This window comes from Leopardus geoffroyi, chromosome D2 (assembly GCF_018350155.1).
Source record: "Leopardus geoffroyi isolate Oge1 chromosome D2, O.geoffroyi_Oge1_pat1.0, whole genome shotgun sequence".
NCBI lineage: Eukaryota > Metazoa > Chordata > Mammalia > Carnivora > Felidae > Leopardus > Leopardus geoffroyi.
Window position 1 is genome coordinate 86,038,280 of NC_059334.1, and position 20,463 is coordinate 86,058,742.

Sequence of the window (20,463 nt, forward strand, 5' to 3'; positions counted from 1 at the left end):
TTATGGGCCGGCTTGGAGCACAGTTTGCTGCCGATTAATTCATAATGTAACATATTTGGTATGCAAATCTAATTTCTTAACTGTCAGCTTTTATTTGCCAATATGGCAAGCCTTTATTTGTTTCTATTATAAGACCAAATCCCTAAAACTCTTCAGTTCTTAATATTTTGAAATTTCAATTATCCTCCACGACTGTATCTCTATTCACAGATGCATTTGCATGCGGTAGGAGCTGGTGGTAAAACTACAGGGCCTTTTGAAGGGAGAAGAGCTCTTTGAACCTCCAGCAAGAGGGGATACTGTTATTTGCCTGAGAAAAATCCTGTTCTCTGAGCAAGCCAGAGGAGGATCAGTTGGACGCAGAGCCACTTCGGGGAGACTGAGCAGTTGTCAGGACAAGATCCCGGCTGCCATCATGAACCTGTGCTAAGTCTTGGCGTTCGGAAAGCCCCGGGAGACCAGGATGGACCTGCCCACAGGTGACCCGCCCTTGTGAACCTTAAGGGTGGTTGGTACTTGTGACTTGAGCCAGGGGCTAGTCAGTGTCCCACTGTATCCTTAGAATCATGCCCTGGGTACTGGTATAGTCTAGAAAGCATGCACGGGTCTTGAAATACGAAGAAGGATTTGAGGGGGGGGGGATCTGGACTGTCTGTCCGTGAATGTTTACTGAGCACTGTCGGGCTCTGAGGGCACAGCGACAGGCCTGGTGGAACCCCGCTGGGGCTCGCTTTCAGGTAGACGTGGCCACACAGACTCCTGGTCAGCATATCCTATGCCAGATGACGGGGAGGGTCTGCAGCTGGGCGGGCAGATGGTGGGCACTGCTCTTTCGTCTGTGGGACAGGGAGGCTTCCTGATGAGGTGATCTCGGAGCATCTATTTGAATAGACGTTTGTGGATTTTAGGGATTACCTGTGCACTTATCTAAGCACTACGGCAAAACTATTAGAATGGTCAAATATTGTTTCTAGAAGGGCTGGGCATGTCTTTGGAGTCCCTGGATTTTATGGCTCTGGCCTCCACCTTCAGGACACGCACGAGGGGTCAGACTCCAGGCCGGATCAGTGCCTGCTGAGGGACCGACCACCCTGCAGCCACCTGCAAGGGGTCCTCTGGGGCCATCTCCCTGCCGCCTCCCCGGCCCCATGCCATTGGCCCTGGCTGCCTAAGCCTATTCACCAGGTGTCATCACCAAGTGGTGAGGACCTGGGAGGTGGGAGAAGGGGGGCAGGGCTGTGAAGGGGGCGCCTGTGAGCGGAGCCTTTGAGCGTAAGGGCCTTGGGGCGCTGCCTGGCTTGGGCTGTCCGCCCTGGGAATGCAGGGCACCTTCCCAGGAGTCAGGGAAGCGACTTGCCCGCCGTCAGATGCCTGGAGGGAAGAGGAAAACGCCAGATCTTCACATTTTCTTCTAGAATTTGGACTGATGGCTGGCAAAAGAGCAAGGGAGGCCCTCAGGGCACACAGCCCGTTGCGGGAGTGAAGGAGGAGGGAGCAAAACAGCTTCCCGGGTGCCTCGCCCTGCCCGTCTGAGCGGAGTCGGGGGCAGGGGGCAGCATGTTCCCTCAAGATGGATCTTTTATTCCGTTGATCAAGCGATTCTGGGCTGCTGTTCCCGTTCTGTGCGTGTGCGCGTTTGGTTATTTGAAAATTTTCTTTAGCAATTTACCAGGCCTGGTATATTTCTTTGTTTCACTGTTTTTCCTCTGCGCATAGATTACATGTTTTCAGTAGCATCTGCTGTGAATTTTAATTACGATGTTCGACTCCAAGGGAGCCTTGCAAAGCAGCCAGAGTACTTAGCAGTCCAGACCCATGTTTATGGCACAGACAGACGGTTGCAAAGTGTGTAGGGACACGCGGACACAAGACAAAGGAAATATGATCCAACAGTTCTCCCCCTGCACCCCCGCCCCCCTTTTTAAGAGACCTCTGTAGCAAGGGACTGATACGCATAAAATTACTGTTTTTCGTGTTTTTGTTTTTTGCCGATAATTGCTCTTTGGTTCTTTAAGGAAGTATCACAAAGCCTCAGTAGCTTTTAGAGCAGCAGTTACGGGATTTGTAGCTCGACCAGAATGGAAAATGCGGTTCTGTGTCCTGCTACGTCAAATGGCAAAAATGAGCTTGCGGGACATCATAAAAACCGGGCTGCTACTATCAGCCTAGGAAGACCTTCCAGAGTCCAGAGCATGCATGGCACCGATTCCCTGAGGCCTGTGCTGTTCTCAGTGGTGGTTCCGTGCCTCCAGCACACGGTGTTCAAGGACCCATCACGCCGGATAAGGCAAGTCGGCTCTGTGTGCGCCCCAGGGCCAGTGAGGGGACCGTCCTCTGGCTGGATGGCGGGGGGGGGGGGGGGGGGGGGGGGCGTGCGTCCTGCCTGTGTTGGGTGTGCTCCCAGCAGATGAGATTGCGTCTGTCCCTCTGTCACATGAAGCCAGCACTGTGACCACGTTTTAGTTCAGCAGCAACACTGCTGGCCGCACAGCGTACTTAGGTGGTGATTATTTCGCTGCCCCCGTAAGTCAAGGGGAACCGAGCCCTAGGGGTTGAAAACAGTTGCCCTCGGAGCCCTCTGTCCAGGCTGGAGTGGAAATCCTAGGCTTGTCCCTTGGGTGTGTCCTTTAGAGCACATCCCAGCCTCCTCCAGGGCAGGATCCGATGCAGGCTGCCCTCTGGAGCCCGGGCTTCCTCCCGGCCCTGCCTCAGGGTCTGCAGAAGGCGTTGGCCCCTGGGGGCTGGGACGTGCCGCGTCCTCACCAGAACCCTGGCCAGAGCAAGTGTCGGGACTGTTGGCCAACCCGCATTTGAGGCTCTGCTGTACTCTTCTTAGCTGAGTCATCCAGACTGGCCAGTGCGGGCTCCCAACGAGAGGTGGGGTGACGCTGAGGGTACTGGTGCCCGTGTGTCGGCCCACGGAGAGCCCGGGGCAGTGCGAGAGGGGCACCGGCTCTGATCACATGTCAGCACGGAGGAGGCTCCGTGATTCACAGACGATAACGCTTAGGCTGAGGGGTTTAGTGATTTGCTCTCACTGTCTCAGGGCAGGGATTGGGGTCCGGCACCCAGGGTGGTAACGTTTGCCGCCCTGATTCCCCCAACCCCAATCTGTGATCTCACTGGGGACCCTCGGAACCAGCCTCGCACCCCTCCATCGAGGCCTCTCACGCTGGGCCTGGGGGGAGAATGTTCTGGAGATCCAGGGACGCCACATTCTTTCCTTCCTGCTCTCTGCTGCATCAGATGTACTCAGAGACGTCGTGGCTGCTTGCAGTTAGGAACTCTCTAGAATGCCTTCGCCCTCTCTGAAAGGCAGTTTCTGGGCCGCTGCCTTATTTCCCCAACAGCCGGCCCTCTCTTTGCCCCGGAGGCTGACTGACCCTCCTCTCTGCACACCGGGCACCAGAGGGAAGCTGGCATGGTCACCTCGGCCTCCAGGACAGCACTTTGTGGAGCAGCAGTGGACGGCCTCAGGGCTGCCCCCTGGGCGTGCGGAAACGAGGGGTCAGGACTCGGGCATATGGCTGGGCGGCTGGGAGACGTGAGGACTGGGGCTTTGAGACGGGCCAAGCCAGCTGGCTCCCGGGTGTGCCCGCTGCCTGCCCTTGGAGCGGCTTATCTCCCCCACGGTGGCCTAGTCCTGGCGGCTATTTCCGGGTGGGGGCGCCTCCCAGCTCCCCTTTGTGCGGAGGGTGGGCGAGGCCGGGGGATGCTCTGCCCGCACCCGTGAGCTCACTGACGGGGCACCGGGCGCTACACCTGCTCAGCGAGCAGCGTCCTCCACACTTGGCCTCCGGGCCCACTTCCCACCATCGACCAGCCGTAACCAGCAGGACTTGTGCAGGCGCGTCCAGCCACTCAAGAGATGGGCTCCCCATTGTTTGTCTTCTCGATGACAGACTTGTCAGCTTCTGGGGGTTCGCCCCCCAAATGGCGCAGCAGGAAAGTCCTCTGAAGGCCTCGGAGGGTGTTAGCTTCCTGCAAAACAACAGCTCATTGCTTTGGCGGTGTGTTCCCGAGTCCCTGTGATTCTGGGGACCGTGTATTCCTGGTGTCACTGCACTCTGGGGCTCTGCGTGCTCCCGGAGCCTTGTGTCCTTGGAGTCCAAGCGCTCCCGAGGGCATTCTCTTCCTAAGGTCCATGGATTTTCAGCATCTGTGCGCTGGGGCTCAGGAAGACGGCTGAGGAGTGTCTGTGAACACGAGGCCCTTTGGGGAAATCGGTTTCCATATTCCCTACTTCCTATCCTTCCTAAACCTGACCCGTCTTACCTCTACCCTGTTGTTCCCCATCCACCACTGCCCTTCTTCTCCACACCCTTGCACAGTAAAGGCAGGTGAACACCCTTGCCCTCGGTGTCACCTCGGTGCACACCCACGTAGGAAGGCCAGTAACAGTCACGGTAACCTGAGATGTTGTCGACTTTTGGGAAAACAAATGCTCCTAAGGAGTGAGCTGGGCTCATTTTGCAAGTGAAATGGCTCTCATACCCGGTTTCAAGACAAAATCGAACAAAGACCCAGGCTGGTTGTTGACCTGGCAGAAGTGTTAGCCTGGTAGACAATTACAACTCATCCACCCAATGTCTTTGCACATCCCTTGGAGGAAGTTTGCCACTTAGAGTGATAGAGCCTTAACAAAGCTTCTTTGTCATCTCCGTGCTCGAGGTGACGCTTCCTCAGCTCATACCTCTACAGAAAATAAATGGAAATAGAATCAATCTTTGACCCCAGCCCCAATCCAGAAATAAGTAATGGAATCATTGCAGGATAAATGAGCCATTTGGAAAAATCACATCCATTCCATCGAAGATGCACTTCTACTAACATTTCATTTTTACGCTTAATACGTATCTATCGAAATATAGATAACATTTATGTTGTTTTGATTTGTTATGCCAGTAATAATGTAGAAAAATCCAATCCAGAAGAAAATTATTTTTAACACTTAGAGTCTATGGTCACTGGCAATAAAGAGTAGATATATATTTCGTATCAATATTCTTGAGCAGAGAAGTACGATAGGATGATGAATAACACAATCTCAAGCGTAAACATTGATCCCTTCGGGACAAAATCCTGTGGAAGAAGTGGCTCGGAAATACAGGTTTAAGTGGAAGAAAAAAGAAATATGTAAGATTTTCTGCTATTGAAGGACCTGTTCTTGAATTTTTGAAATGGTGACCGTGGGTATGAAATGCCTCACTTTTTTGATTCCAATTGGTACAATGAATGATGATGTGATAGTTTTATTTTAAAACGGTGATGTTTACACCATGCCAGAATTTACAGCCTATTCCGCTTTTTGAACTTCTAACCAACACCTCAACTTGCAGATTCCAAGGGGTGAATGGGCAAATGGATGATGCCCAGGTGCTTCTGCCCGACGGAGGAGGCAGAGGACGTGGGGTCTGAAGGGCAAAAGGAACACAGCCCTTCCAACAGGTCCCGTGGCCAACGCGACCTAATTCTATTTTAATTTCTTATAGACTTTTCACTTCAGAATGGTTGGAGATTTACAGAAAAGTTGCAAAAGCACACGGAGTGTTTCAGCACGTGACACCCAGGGTCCCCGACGGCTGACATCTGACACGGCCACGGCACACTCGTCACCACGGACCGTGACGCTGGCGTGTTAGAACAAACGACGGTGTGCGTTTTCTTCCTATCTCCTTAGCTTTCATCTCGTGTGTGTTTCCCGTCCCAGGAAAGGTCTCCTTTGGCTCCACTTCGGTTTCTCGGTGTTCCTTTATTTTTGCTGATCTTGGCAGTTGGAAGGGTTCGGGACGGGCAGGTTGGACAAAGGCCCTCTGTGGGGAGCCGTCCATGTTTTGTTTGCAGTCAAGCTGGGATCATGTGTTTTGAGAAGGAAGAGAGAAGTGCCTTCTCACTGCGTCGTAGCCACGGGCCGTCCTGTCCACGTGACCGGTCACTGCCGACGTTGACCTGCATCCCCTGGCTGAGGCCGCGTCCCCAGTACCCCCAGGTTCTCTCCCCTTCCTCACTGAGCTCTTGGAGGAAGTCGCTGTGCAGCCCACACTTGGGGCTGGGGGCGTGCTCCTCCCGGGGGGGGTGGGGGTGGCCACTCAGTTGTGTTTTGTTTTGAGTTTCTTCATGGTCCCAGAACACACGGGGTCATGTTGTGCGTGTGTGTGTGTGTGTGTGTGTTGTTTGTTGTGTGTAGTTGTCTGCACATTGTGTTCTATATTGTGTGTATGTTGTGATGTGCGTTGTGTGGGTTTGGTGTGTGTGTATATGTGTGTGTTGTATGTGTATGTGTGCTGTGTGTAAATTGTGTGTCGCGTGTATGTTGTGTGCTGTGTGCACATTGTGTCGCATGTATGTGTGTGTGTTGTATTGTGTGAGTGTGCATGTACACACATGGGTGTGAGCGAGGGGCCCACCCTGCAGCGCATCTCAGGGCCCTGGTTCCCCGCCCCTCATTAACGACGTGTATCCCAGAGGAGGAACCAGACGCACATGGTCTGCTGCCCTTCAGACCTGGAGACCTAGGGCACGTAGAGGATAAGCATTCCAGCCCCGTGTCCTCGTCATTGCTCCCTCCTGGGAAGGTGCCTGACAGCTGCCCTGCAGCTCACCTCAGCTCTCTGCACCCCTGCACCCAGCCCCTCGCTCCCCTGGCCTCCTGCCCGCTTTGCGGCATCGGCAGTAAGCGGGGAGAAGCTGGCTGGTTCCACGTGGCGATCGGCCCGCGAGCCTCTGTGCCCCCCCACCCCCTCCCCGCTCCCTGGGTTCCAGCCTCCCTGCACCCGCTGTACCTGTGGGAGCCGGTCACCTGAGCGGGCCTGCGGCCGGCATCTGAGGTTGGACCCAGGCGCACCCGCCGTCTCCCCTGTTCCAGCCTCGGTGTGTCCCCGGCCTCAGACTCTGCTCTCCCTACCCTGAGACCCAGACTGCTCCGGGCCTGGTTTGCTCAGGACCTGTCTGCTCCTGACCCTCCCTGGGCAGGTGCCCACGTGGCGTGTGAAGGGTAGACCAGGATGTGCGGAAGGCCCCGGCGCCCACCCTGTTTCTTTCGCATTCCTTGTCCCCCTGGAGGAGCGTTCTGTGGCTACTGCAGTGCTGTACTTTGAGTTCCTTAAACGCTGTCCGCTCACCTTGTGGTTTTTGTGAGATTCCGCCTTCCAGCCGCGTCGGGATGGTGGTACCTGCCTGTGGGCTGCGTTCCTGGTGCAGAGGTCAGAGGCGCCCACCAGCGCCTCCCGGTCAGTGCCGTGGGCTGGGCCTCTGGGCCCTCCTTGTGTGGCTGTGGCCTCAGGGGGCGGCTGGTGGCCCTGTGCCCTGCCCAACGGGTGGGGCCTCCAGCAAAGCCCTGTTTAAAGGACCTGCTCACCCTGGAGTTTGTTTGCTGTGATGAGGAGAGTGCCCCAAGCCGGCGTGAGGCTCCCCCACTGCCAGAGGCTGTGCCCCATCAATCCACCTTGGCTTGTAGGAACGGGGACTTCCAACCAAGTGAAGTGGGGAGTGCCAGATGGGGAGTCGTTGGTGACCTTCCCCGAGGATGGCCCCACACTCTCACCCTGAGTATTGCAGGAATCCCTTTGGGAAGCAACTTCGATGAGAACTTCTCTTTGGTGTGTGTGTGCACGTGTGAGAGAACTCTGTGTGTGTGCCCAGAAAGCGTGCACCTCCTGACCCTGTGCAAAACAAGACTATATTCATCAAATGTACTGAGCCCTTACAGCTAAGAGGGTTTTGAATTTTTATCGAGGCATCTCATTCTACAAATGTCTTTCTGGAATGACCTTCAGGGGGATTTAAAGCCTGGCCAGCTCTGCCTCAATAACTCACATGCGTGCATTGTTGACATGGGCATCACTCTCCTTCGGGCCCAGCCCTTCTCCACTCTGGAGCTCCAAGCCTCCCTCCCAGGGCCACGATCCGCCTGAAGTAAAGGGCAGGACCACAGCTTTCCAGACAACCACATCAATCGTTTGGAAAAGAGCATTCTAGTGGGTTTGTTAACAATCAGTCATATCTTGGTTGCAGTATTTCACCTTAATTATGATAACTTTTTTCCACGTGGGAGGTGCACAGAATAGACTCACTGCCACGTGGTTGAAAAGACTTGTCACTGATGAGAAAGAAAGCCAAGCGTCCCAGCACACAGAGGTCAGGGGTGCAGTGGAACCAGAGAAGAAGCATGGGGGGGGGGGGTTCGGGAAGGGGCCCAGACCATCCTCACGACGCTCGCTTAGATTGTTGAAAATACTTAGAAACCTGGAAATAATGTAATTTAACACAACTCTGTCTGTCATTGATGTTGACTTGACAACTTACAGCCATTCTCCTATCTTTTCCTGTTTTGTATTTGTGTTTTGTCTGTGTTGTAGCGCAAGTAAAATTCGAAACCCCCCAAATACGTGCCCCATGCACAGCTGTGCTGGAGGCCCGTGCCTGTGACACACGCGGGTGCCAGTACGGGAGTGCGATGTCTTGGCCCCGTCTGGGTTTCTCCTAGAAACAGGCTATTGCTTGTGAACAGCTGGAATTGTTTCCTTGGCCCCACAGGAAAATGGATCATAGTATTTTATGGTTATTAACCTCCTGTTATTAAGTTCTCAATACTGTGCTGTGATTTCTTACTTGTGCATATTAACTGTTGTTCTTACCGAGGCCGTATTTTTCTCCTTCCGAGCATTATGGACTCTCACGTCTTAAGCAGCTGGGTGAGTGGGAGTGGCTTGTGGGGTTCCTGCGTGAGGACAGACGGACGTGATTTGTTACCTCCGCAGAGGGGTGAGCAGAGCCCGAAGGCTGTCTCTCCTCCCTGCGGTTCTCATGCACAGGACAGTGGGGCTCCCTCTGGGAGGTGGGGTACAAGTAGAGGGAAGAGTGATGGGGGGCATGAAGAAGGAAGGGCGTAGGAAGCAGGTGTATGGTGATATAAGGAGGACTCAGCCTGCTCCGCGGTCCTGAGTGTGGGGCTTCCTTCGTGCGATACAGATGGTACCACATCCCTGCTTTTGAGCCCCTCGTGGACGGCCACGCGTCCGGGAGGTATTCAGTGACAATCAGCGCAAGTCTGCGGGCATCCTCCCTCGCCACGGTTGAAGAGCATTCCTGGCTTATCACATGTGGGCGAATTACCTGCCCAAACTCCTGGGACGGAGAGCCATTTCCAACTCACCCAAAGATGATTCTTGCCCTCATATTGCGATCTCTGGGAAATAGCCTTTTCTCTTTGGAGGAAAGAAATCAGCATTTTGTTTTCTATTTTGGTAACAAAAGGTCTTTCTGCATTTTTCAGTTGCTAAGCTCTAAAACCTGTAATTCCCACACAGACCTGTGACCCGTCCACTGCTTCGTAAACACGGGGAACACACAGCTCTCTGTGCCGCATGTGCCCTCCGTGCAGGGAGGCGGCGTGGGGGCCAGTGCAATTCAGAATCAGCCTGGGAGGCCAGCTCACCTGTCACCCCACACGGGTGACCCAGGAGCAGGTATGTCTTGGCTGGGATGCGTCTGGGGCTCACTGTCATGGAGCCCTGCTGGGGTCCGATGGCGTGGGATCCAGACACACCGGGCTGTAAGAGGACTCCATCGTGATCCTGTTCTGATATGCATGACTCTGCCAAAGAGAGGGGGCCACTGCCGCTTCCGGTTCTTTCCGGTAACTCCAGCAGTGTTCTTCAAAACCGAATGCCCCAAATGAAGAGAAAATAGATGTCACTGTAGAGCATCGATTCGTTGGTTTATTGATTCATTCATTCACCAACTCTCCATCGAATGTCTCTATGTCAGACACGACGTTCATTGGTGCGAGGATAATGGGATAGGTCCCTGGCATAACAGACCTTCATCTGGTGGGGGGAGGCAGACATTAATCAAATAATTAGATAAGTCATAGTTTCATTACAGTTGTGAGAGGTGTGACAGAGGAAAATACCATGAAGACAGAGTGGGGAACCTGGGACATCGTTCTGACTTATCTGAAAATGAGGAGCCCTGCATCTGGCACTCGTTCCCAGCAGGCCTGGGCTGGGCACAGCACCCTGACACCCGACAGCAGGTCCGTCCAGGGTGCTGGGGACCACTTTTGCCTGGTCATCATGCACAGCGGCTGGGAGGCAGGCGTTGGGAGGGTCTGACTTGGGAGCTGGGGCAGGAGGCTGTGGTTTTTCTCTGCACGTTGTCACTGGGACTGTTTTGCATGCTTGCAAACATTATGCTGGGGGATTTCCCTAGTGAGTGGTGCATCAAGTTTTGTTGAATTTCCAATCAGGCTAATTAGGAGAGGTGGCTCTTCTAACTGAATCATATCATCACCACATTGAAGTTGAACGTGTCTCCTCGGAGGGTACAAGGTACTTAGGAAGTAGCATCAAGTCCAAGCTGTTCTCCCAAAATAAATACAAACTGATTGCCACCTGCTTCAAAATCAAAGTTGGTAAAGTTACAGCAGGAAGAGCATTTATTTGCATACTAATTTCTTTTGGAAAATAATTTGGGAAGATCCTGATCCTGTACATCTTTATGAAAAATGAGACTCTGGATTTGCTAGATGTGCACATCAACGGGAAAGTGCTGTTGGTCCCCAAAGCCCTTGGGCCATTCCAGTTGGGTAATAGCTTCTGTGTTGACGGTGAGCCCCAGTGGGATCTGTGAACAGAGTAAGTCTCGCAGAGCAGAGGGTCAAAATTCACTCTTAGCCCAGGGGTCCAGAAGTGGTCCTCAGCCAGGAGAGGGTTTCAGTGTTGTTGACCAGTGAATGAGTCAGGCATCGGATGACCTAATGGCGGGATCGCCTCATAAAAGCCTCTGAGCTGTGGGATGGTGGATGTGGATGGTGATGCACCTGTCTGTAATTTTTAAAAACCTCACACTGATTTATTTTCCATCCAACTTTTATCAAGTGCTTCTATGCCCATACCTTCACCTGGTGAGTGGAAAATGCTATGGAATTAGGACTCAAGGATGATGGTTCTGGCATCACCTGGTTAATTCTCCTACCCTAAAACTTCATCTGCACTTGAAGTTAGAAGTCACGACCTCTTTCTCTTTTCAAGGCTAAAATCCCACATTTGAGGCCTGTGACCCTGACTTTCCTCCTCTCCCTTCATGGTGGGTTCTCTGTAGATGCATTAGTTCTTCCTGTTCTCCTGGGCTGCTCACTCGGGAGCTGCCAGAGACTTCTAGAATGTTCACGGGAACAGCCCCGTCCACTCTCCCAGGGGCTGTGTCCCTCTGGATCTCATTTACTGAGCTGGTAAAACATACCCTCCCTGGACAGTAATGACTATTTTTTGCACTTGCAACCTACTTTCATCCTAGACGTGTGCTGTTTCTCTCCTGATGCTGGAATCTGGAGGAGGTTATATTCAGATTTTCTACAGGACCTTAAGTCTTAGCTCTGCCCATCAGCATCCAGCAAGACACCGGATCAGATGCTAGATCTCAAGGCTGTAAGTTTCTGAGGCTCATTTAAAAGAGCCTCCTCCAGGAAGACTCAGTTGGTTGATGAAGCACGGCCCCTTTAACCAGCCCCTGTCCTCATGTCCTTGGCTGAGCTCCTTCTGCCTCAACTCCAGGAAACATGCGTTTTCTTTGCAGTCCCTCTCCTGCCCTGCCTATGTCCTCATTTGAGCCGTCTGCGTGGGACCTACTGTGAAGTATTCTGCTCACAGGCCTTGGATATTTCCCCATGACCTCTTGAAGTAGGTAGAGGACTTTCAGCATGGCAGCGAGGCTCTCCAGTCTAGACTCAGTCAGCATATTCAGGCTCACCTCCCATGTAGCGACTGAGGGCTTACGGCTTCTTTTGTGTGGGATGCCCCATATCTCCCCTGCTCCTACAGAACATCGTCTTTGGAGCCGTGACCATCTCCAGGGCTTCCCCTTGAGGCCCACATTTCGGCTCAGTCTCCTGCCCTTCCAGCCTGCCCACCTGGTTTTGATCTCTTCCTATTCTGAGCCTCCACAGAAAGGCATTCATTCATTCATTCACTCATTCATCCATCTATCCATGAAACATTTATGCACCTCATATCATATGCCTGGTACTTTGACAGACTCTGGAAAAGTAATGGTCCCTGTCCTCAGGAAGATTCCTTGCTGCCAAATTTTTGAAGAGATCCTCACCTCCTTCTGTCCTTTTTCCTTCCCGTTCCTTCCTTTGTGCTGTCCAGCTGGCTTTTACCTCCATTCTCTTCCCACCACTTCACCAAAACGTCCTTCTTAGGGCAGCCCACGTCCTCCATGTTGCTGAATCCAGCAGAAAGGTTTCGTCTTTATCTCTCTTGACGTTTTATCCCTTTGGACACAGCTGGCTGCTGTCTCCCCCGTGACACTACAGTATCTGTGTGCGTGGTACTCACTGTACTGGAGGCAGGAAATGTGCTGTACATTGTTAGGAGACCAGCAGGTCACGTCTGGTTTTGTTGGTCTGGGAGGGACTCGTAGAGGGAGCATATTAGGAGAGTCTTTCTCTCTTCCTCCTGTAGAATATTCCATATCAGCAAGGGCACCATGGGCCATCATCGCCGAGGCCAGAAACCATCCCCCCACATCTGATGGTCTATTTCCATGTTCTGGGAGTCTTTATCCACCCCAGCTGACTCATTTCCCGCCTGGACTGTTGCTCTCATCCCCTGTCTGCTGTCCTCCTGTCCACTCCGGCCCATGGACAACACAACAGAGCGGTCTCTAATGATGCAGACATTCTCTAGGATACATTGATGCAGAATTTGCTCGGGTATGATAGCAGCTGCCATCTGCCATCCATAAAAGGGACTTTTTTTTTTTTTTTTTTTGGTACAGGTATTTAGCCCCCTGTCTGCCTTACTTTTGGGGCTGTAAACTTGTATGAAGGAGTGTGTGAGCTTGATTGGTCATGTGTTCTCAAGTCCGGGCTGCCCTGGACATAGGAGCCAGACAACTGAAAGGCCTACAGGCTGAAGGAGGTCCTCTCCGGCCCCTCCTCACAGTGCCCGTTGCATTCTGCCCACAGCAGACCTGTTGGGGCGGGCTTCTCCTCCCCCTCACTCCCTTACCACTCATCTGCCTCATCAGGCTTGCCTTGCCCACGGAAGGGGAGTGAGGGGAAGTAGTTTGATGGGTTCGCATCTCCACACAGCGACCTTTAGTGCAGCTTCGAGGACTTGGCGGGCCTTCACGGTGTGATCAGATTTCATCAAATGTGCCATTCACTTCTCTTTTCTCCCGGTGACCATCAGAAAGAGAGTTTTCTTTTCAAAGTTTATGGCCTCCGTGGTTTGATCGCAGTTACAGAGCCCCTAACAGCTGTTACTCCTTGCAACAGTGGATCAGAAATGAAGCTGAGCTCGGGCTTAATGGAAACTGTCCCTTGAAAGGTTTGAATTTGGAACGTTTATTCTCCATTAATTTCAAGTAGACTCTAAATTGAGCAAAACATTCTCTGTCTTCCCTCTCAGTTGCAGGTTTTTAGCTGACAAATGGATGTCCGGGTTGCTGGACCCAACTGCAGGCACTGAAAAATGGAGGCTTCAAAAAATGCGCTCATCTACCCGACTTAGATCATTCCATTTGGGTTGTGGGCCCCGCTGAGTGAGTCAGTGCTGGAGGGTTGAGTATATCGTGATGCCCCGTCAAGACGAAGTGGACAGCACACTTTAACTGCCTGCACTGACACTGAGAGAGACACAGCAGTGGACATGGGGAGAGGCCCACAGATCTGCCCTGAATAGGAAGGAGGTGGCCAAAACGTCCTCTGTCCCGTAACTTAGCCCTGCCCACGGATGGGGCTCTCTTGCAGTGTAAATAGGCTTTGGGGGGAGAGGTAGCTCCAGGATTTCTCTGTAGCATCGTGGTGGTATTCCTGTTGGGAGTGGGGGCTTGAAGCTGTGTTTCCATATGAAGTTGAGAAACTCAGGGGGTTAAGCGGCCGACTCTTGATTGCGGCTCAGGTCATGATCTCATAGTCATAACATTGAACCCCACGCTGGGCTCTGTGCTGAGTATGGAACCTGCTTGGGATTCTCTCTCCCTCTCTTTCTTCTCCTCTCCCACTCACATGTACTCATGCGCTCTCTCTCTCTCTCTCTCTCTCTCTTAAAAAAATTTATTTTTCAAAGAGCACAGGCAGAGCGGTGTTGACTTGTAACCTCCATAAGACCACCCAGAGTCGGTGGCAGACAGGGTTTGAGATATTGCGGTCTGGCTCCTATTCTCTGTATTGTCTTGCCTTCAATGCCCCCAAACCCTTAGACAAACCAGAGTGTAGCCGGACACGTGTAGGGAGATCCTGACTCATCTGGAACATGTGAGACTTTGAACGACTGGTGCTAAATCTGTCCTTTGTTGTATCCATGGAAAGTCAACACCAGACACCGGGGTGCAACTGACTTCAAGGTATTGCACTTGGAAGAAAATAGACATAATTGTAAGCTGCTTATATGATGGTTTATTGTTTATAAGGAAATTTTACACATCGTTTGCTGTCTTTATGCCCACCTGGCTTCCGGCTTTGCCGAAGAAAAATCCTACGGTTCTTGACTGGCGCTTCTACTGTCTCGTGGGCCCCTTGGCACAGGTACACATTCCTCTACTTGCCTGTCTTCATTCTTTTCCACTGTGATTCACCAGTGACCCAAACGCTAGTGTTTGACTTGGCAACGCAGTGGGGCACGAACACAAAGTGACTTTGGTATTTTCCGAGAATGCTCTTGAGCGGTGTGTCACTTCCTGCTTGTGCCTCCTGCTGTCATCCGGACAGCATTCCATAGATTTCTGGTCACTTCTGTTTATTGAAAAGCCCAAGTGTGTCCAACTTGAACTCCAATCTTACCTCCTCTCCTTCTGAGGCTCCAGCGTCCTGTAGTGAGAAGGAGGTGTGGTCCAGTCCCTCGTCTTCCTGGGTCCCTCTTCCACGCTATGTCAGGGTGGGAGGGGACATGTGTCCTCAGGCACCTGAGTGCTGTCAAAGTACTTTGTTGGCTGTGGCTGCTTCTCTGGCACGTTCTCTCTGAATGGCCGATCCCCAAAGCTGTTCTCTGGCAGATGGCCCCTGGAATGTCCTGGAAGTGTCACACCAGGGCCCCTCCAGGTTCCCCTCTCTGTTGTGGGAGGTCCACTCAGCTCTCCCTCATCCTGTGCCTCTCACCTGCCCCCGAGCCCCTTGCTCCTTGGATCCCGTTGACCAGCGTGCCACCCATGTGGTGGGGCAGCAAAATTGCTCCAGCCCTGCACCACCCCACGGTGTCCACTTGACCCAGAGGTGGCAGAGCAGGGGCCCCACTGACCACCACACTCTCCTCTGTTTAAGGAGGAGGAGGAGGAGGCTGTGAGTCAGCCTTTAGCGAAGTCTGGTCTATGGCGCCTGGGTGGCTCAGTCGGTTGAGCGTCTGACTTCAGCTCAGGTCACGATCTCGTGGTTTGTGGGTTCGAGCCCCGCGTCAGGCTCTGTGCTGACAGCTCGGAGCCTGGAGCCTGCTTCGGATTCTGTGCCTCCCTCTCTCTTTGCCCCTCCCCCACTCACACTGTCTGTCTGTCTGTCTCTCTCACTCTCTCTTTCTCAAAATTAAATAAACATAAATAAATAAGTAAGTAGGTAAGTAAGTAAATAAAAGCCTGGTCTAACCCTTGTTTACATTCCCAGCCCGGAGCCAGGTCTGTGTCACTCTCTTTGCTCTGGGGGCAGGCAGGACACCCCACCTCCCACTGGAGGCAGAGGGCACAGGCTCCAAAGTCCCGGTGCCCCGCACCTGCCGTCTCTGGGCTGCATCAGTGGCCCGGGCAGGGGAGGCCTGGAGGGGAGCAGGGGCGGAGCCGGTGCGATCCCTTCCATCGGCCACCCGGTCATCTGCAGTGCTTACAGAACATGAGGTGGTTCAAGGTTTTGATACTTTGATAGCTCTTTGTCCTCAGCTCTGGGTTCTGAGAGCCAAGTTCAGCACCACAGATCCTGACCCATCTGGCACCCTCTCAACGGCTATTTCCGGCTATTTCCACGTCCTCTCCGGCAGGGGCCACGCCCCTGCTCCACCCCTCTCTGCCCTTGGGCTGCAGGGAAGGTGGCCCGACCTCCTCCTCTCTGGGGGTCACGTCTCACCCCTCCCATCTCCTCTGGGTCCCTCTTCCATCCTCCACTCTGTCTCCCTCTGCCTCTGCAGTCAGCACTGTGACTCATTAGACTCCAGTCGGGGGAAGTGACTTTAAATGATCGGGAAGTTGTTGGTGTTTTTAGGGCCGAGAAGCTAACGTATCCTGGTAGCCGAAAGCCCAGGAGACCAGAGTAGAAGTTGAGACTGGAGATTCTTTTAAAGGTAACTCTTGAAAACATTCCCTAGTTATTGGACTGTTTGATATCTGGGGGCTGTATTGTCCCCCATACTTTCTAAGTGGCATCTCTCGTGGCTCTCTGGTCATATTTCGCCAGACTCTGTGGACGTGGAGCTCAGCCCTCTGAGGCTCTCCTGCCACGAGCTTGTGCCCTGCTGCTTGATTTCACGTGGGTCCTTTTGGAAGCTGGGAAGGGCCAGCGGGCACCGGGCTCCGGTACACTGAAATACTGCATTCTGCAGGACTCCGAGAAAAGGACGTTTGTGGGGAGAAAGGAAATCCTCATGCACAGTCTAAATTCTTAGAGAGACTGGCTTTTCGGTGATTTGTTTCTTCTAAAAAACAAAAAAGTCACTCCATTTGTACATTTAAAGTGGGAATATGTTTAAATGATTACAAACTAGTCACATTTGCGAGCCTTTCAAGAGTGATAGCTCCAGCAAGAAAGTGCTTAAATAAAAAATAAATTATTGCAATTTTCAGGTTGAGTAATATAGTGTGTATAATTGCAGTGGCTAATAGATGCATTTAATGAAGTGTATCTACCTTCTTGCTGGAGCACCACCGATCAATTTGCGATGAAGTCAATGTGATGAGCAAATAAACGCCGTTCCCTATGCTTTAAAATCCCCCCATGTCTAATAATGCCTTACATCCATCAGCAAATAGTTAGCCTCATCTGTTTGCCTGATCTTTGCTAAGTGCGTGGGATTCACCCCCAGCGGATTCTGGGTGTGCCCCCGGGAGCCTCGGTCAGGTGGGCGAAGGGAGGCCGACTCCCCCAGAGCTGGTATCACAAACACCATGTCCTGTGGATGGCACAGAGGTCCTTAAAGTCAGATAGTCCTGGGTTTGAATTCCTGCTTCTTCTAACAGCTGGCAGATTGAGGAAATCTTATAAACTTTCTGAATTTTGATTTTCCCATATGACAAATGCCAATAATAATCATAATAATCATGCCTACAGATGAGGGTCATGAGCAGGCTTTTAAATTTTTTTCTTTTCATGTTTATTTACTTTTAGAGGGAGACAGAGTGCGAGCAGGGGAGGGGCAGAGAGAGAGAGGGAGACACAGAATCTGCAGAAGGCTCCGGGCTCCGAGCTGTCAGCACAGAGCCCGATGAGGGGCTTGAACCCACGGACCGGGAGATCATGACCTGAGCTGAAGTCGGACGCTTAACCGACTGCGCCACCCAGGCGCCCCAGTGAACAGGCTTTGAAAGACACTTAAAACATTCATTGTGATGATGATCCTGATAACAGGCAATGATTTCACCATTACTTCCCGCTGCCCCCCAGGAGCCAGAATCCCCCCGCTACAAGCAGCTGGGACGAGAAGGTGACTCTTGAGGAGGGCTTCAGGGCTTGGTCAGATTCAAAATGGGAGAAACAAGGTGCATTTTATGCTCTGTTTGTCCAGAACTTGTGATCTAGGCCCCTAACTTGCTTGATTCCCAGCTAGGTTAGTTAAAATCTTCTGTTAGAATTATTTTTCCAAGACTCGATGCACAGTTACATAAAATCGGTCGCCAGCAACCTGACGATGTCAGGCCCACGCAGCCGTCACAGAGCAGGGCTCCAGATCGCTTTTGAAAATTTATGTCCAAATATTTCAATTCCTTAACTTGCTCTTTTCAGAAAAACGTAGAGCAGACACAGAATTCTCTTCCCGCTCTCTGGTTTCTTTACATGCCTGCTGGCCTCCAGACCTCGCAAAACGTCCTGCAAAATCTCCTCCCTGAAGCCTGCCCAGCGTATCCCTCCCCTCTCCCCCTCTCCTTACCCTGACTTGGCTTCAGAGACCCGGGTGGGGAGAGCACAGCTGTGGTGGGAGACTTCAGGGGACGTGCTTTCTCTCTGGTGGGCAAGGTGGTGGTGGGGGACAAATGCAGCCAATGATACTTGCACATCAGCGTAGGCCACACGTACATCTTATAATCCCCGCCCTAGTAGTGCCCGACGTCCTGCCCGGTTCGCATACAGCACTGGCCCTTGCAAGCGTGCTACGGAAGGTGCCTTCGGGGACGTCAGAGCCGGCTTCAGGCGGTCCCTGCAGTGAAGAGGCCCCTCGTCCCCGGCAGTGGTGGTGCAGAGTCCGAAAGCTTCCACTGAGTCACGCCGATGCCTCGGGGGCCAGGTGCTCCCCAGAGCCGGCCCTCCCCTCACTGAAGACCCGTCCTGCTTCCCTCTGCCTCCCTCCTGAGGTCGGCGAGTCCTCACCGCTGCCTCTGCCCTGAGCGGCGCCCCTCCTGTTCTCGACAGCCGACGTCCGCTCTTGCCTTCCACCTTCCCCGTTCCGTCTTCTGGCCTGGCCCGCTTCCCTCTGGATCCTGTCGCTGTCACAGGACTGAGGATGAATGAAGAGGCGGTTTTTACCCGCTGGCAATAGGGGTTCTTGCTGTGCCCTATGGAGAAAAGAGTTAATTCCTGACTTGCGTCTTCTGGCAGTAAACTTTTCTGACGGCCAGTGATGGGAGAGTTCAGTGCCGAGTCTGACACGGGCGGGGTGAGACAGCCACAGAGGGTTCAAAGTGTGTTCCCAAGGATCAGTCTTGAGGTCACTCTAGGTGTCCACTATCACTATTAGCTAAATGAAGAGTCAAATGGGAGCGAATCACGTCCAGAGAGACCATGATCAGGTGTTTTCTTAGCGCTACTCAACGTGTCATCTCACATACGTGACATTTCTGTCAGCGGTTTCAGCCACGTGGGAGAACCGTGCCTCGGGGGAGGGTGTGGCGGGGCCCTGTCGGCTCAAGTTCACCGTGAGGTATCCACACGGGAGCCGGGGAAGCAGACGGGCTCCAGGGAGCCAGGCGCTGGGCACATGCAGCGAGTCGGAGCCCCCCAGGGAGGAGCGGTGGTGGAGGAGAGACCCAGGGCGCATTCTGGCGTAAGAGGAGAAGCAAAGCCATACAGCGCACAGCTCGGTGCGGATGTCGTATAAAATACTGCATCTTTTGGCCAGATTATATATACCCAACATACGTGGCATCTGTGAAGTCATACTGATGAACCAAACGCCCGCGTCCATATCACCCAACCAATGGCAGAGAATATGAAGGACTCTTCGAAGCCCACTCTGGGTCTCTCGCTGATAGCGCCGGGCTCCCTTCCGACCCGAGATCTTCACCAAGCCAAGTGTCCTCGTGGCCACCCTGGCGGCCCCTGGTGTTTTACGACACGTGTGCCGTAAACAGTATTTTACTTAGCCTTACAAAACTGTGGACTTTATATAAACCTTACGCATTCTTCTGTAGTTCCCTTCGTGTGTCCTATCATGTTTGTGAGTTCATCCATGGTGACAAAGGGAAGGAGTCGTAGTTCGTGCATCTTTACTGCTTTATAGCATTCTGTTAATAGAGAATAGAATTATTTATCTACTGCACTGCCAGTGGATTATTTTCAGGGTTTTCCTGTTATAAAACACTGCTATAAGTAGTCTTGCATTTGTCTCCTGCTATCTAAAAGCAAACATGTTCACGTGCATGTCTATCTTTCAGGGCATAGGTTAGACACGTCTTTCCGTTTAATGAGGTCATGCCGATTTGTCCCCGCCCCCCGACTTTATTGAGATAGGATTGACGCGGAACATGGTGTAAGTTTAAGGTGTACGACATGTTGATTGCACACACTTACATTTTGCAAAATGATCACCAGAGAGCTAGGTAACACCTCTGTCATGTCATGTGATTACCATTTCTTTTTAGTGGTGAGAACATTTAAGATCTACTTTCTGAGCCACTTTCAGATGTGTAATACAGCATTATTAGCTGTAATCACCGCACTGAGCCTTAGATCACCAGAACTTACTCTGCTTTGAAACTGATTACACCATCTGACATTCCCATCAAAAACTTGGTCTCTCTCCCTTCGTTAGAGGTTCCGGCCGTAAGGTTTTTCAGTTTTTCTTCAGCTGCTGGATACGAAAAGGGGTCTCACTGTGGTTCTAGCTGCCACTTCCATGATTATTAGTGAGGCTGATAATCTTTTCATAGATTTATGAAAGTTGTGTTTGAGCTTTTTGCCTATTTTCCTATTTAGTTGGTTGGGCGCTTCTGAAAAAATAGATTTGAGTTCTTTACACATTCTGAATACTAACGTCCTGGTTTTTTTTTTTTTTAAGAATTCCTGTAAAATATAGATCATCACATGCTTGATGGTGTGTTTTATGAATA

General features: G+C 52.2%; 1 long non-coding RNA gene across 1 annotated transcript in view; it reads left to right on the top strand.

Annotated features, from left to right (window-relative positions):
* Positions 1–214: 214 nt before the first annotated feature.
* The window catches only part of LOC123577230, a 66,249-nt gene continuing 46,000 nt past the window's right edge, over positions 215–20,463 (top strand). Inside the window, exon 1 of the long non-coding RNA XR_006701776.1 lies at positions 215–479. This is a non-coding gene — a long non-coding RNA (uncharacterized LOC123577230). The remainder of the gene's footprint in view (positions 480–20,463) is intronic.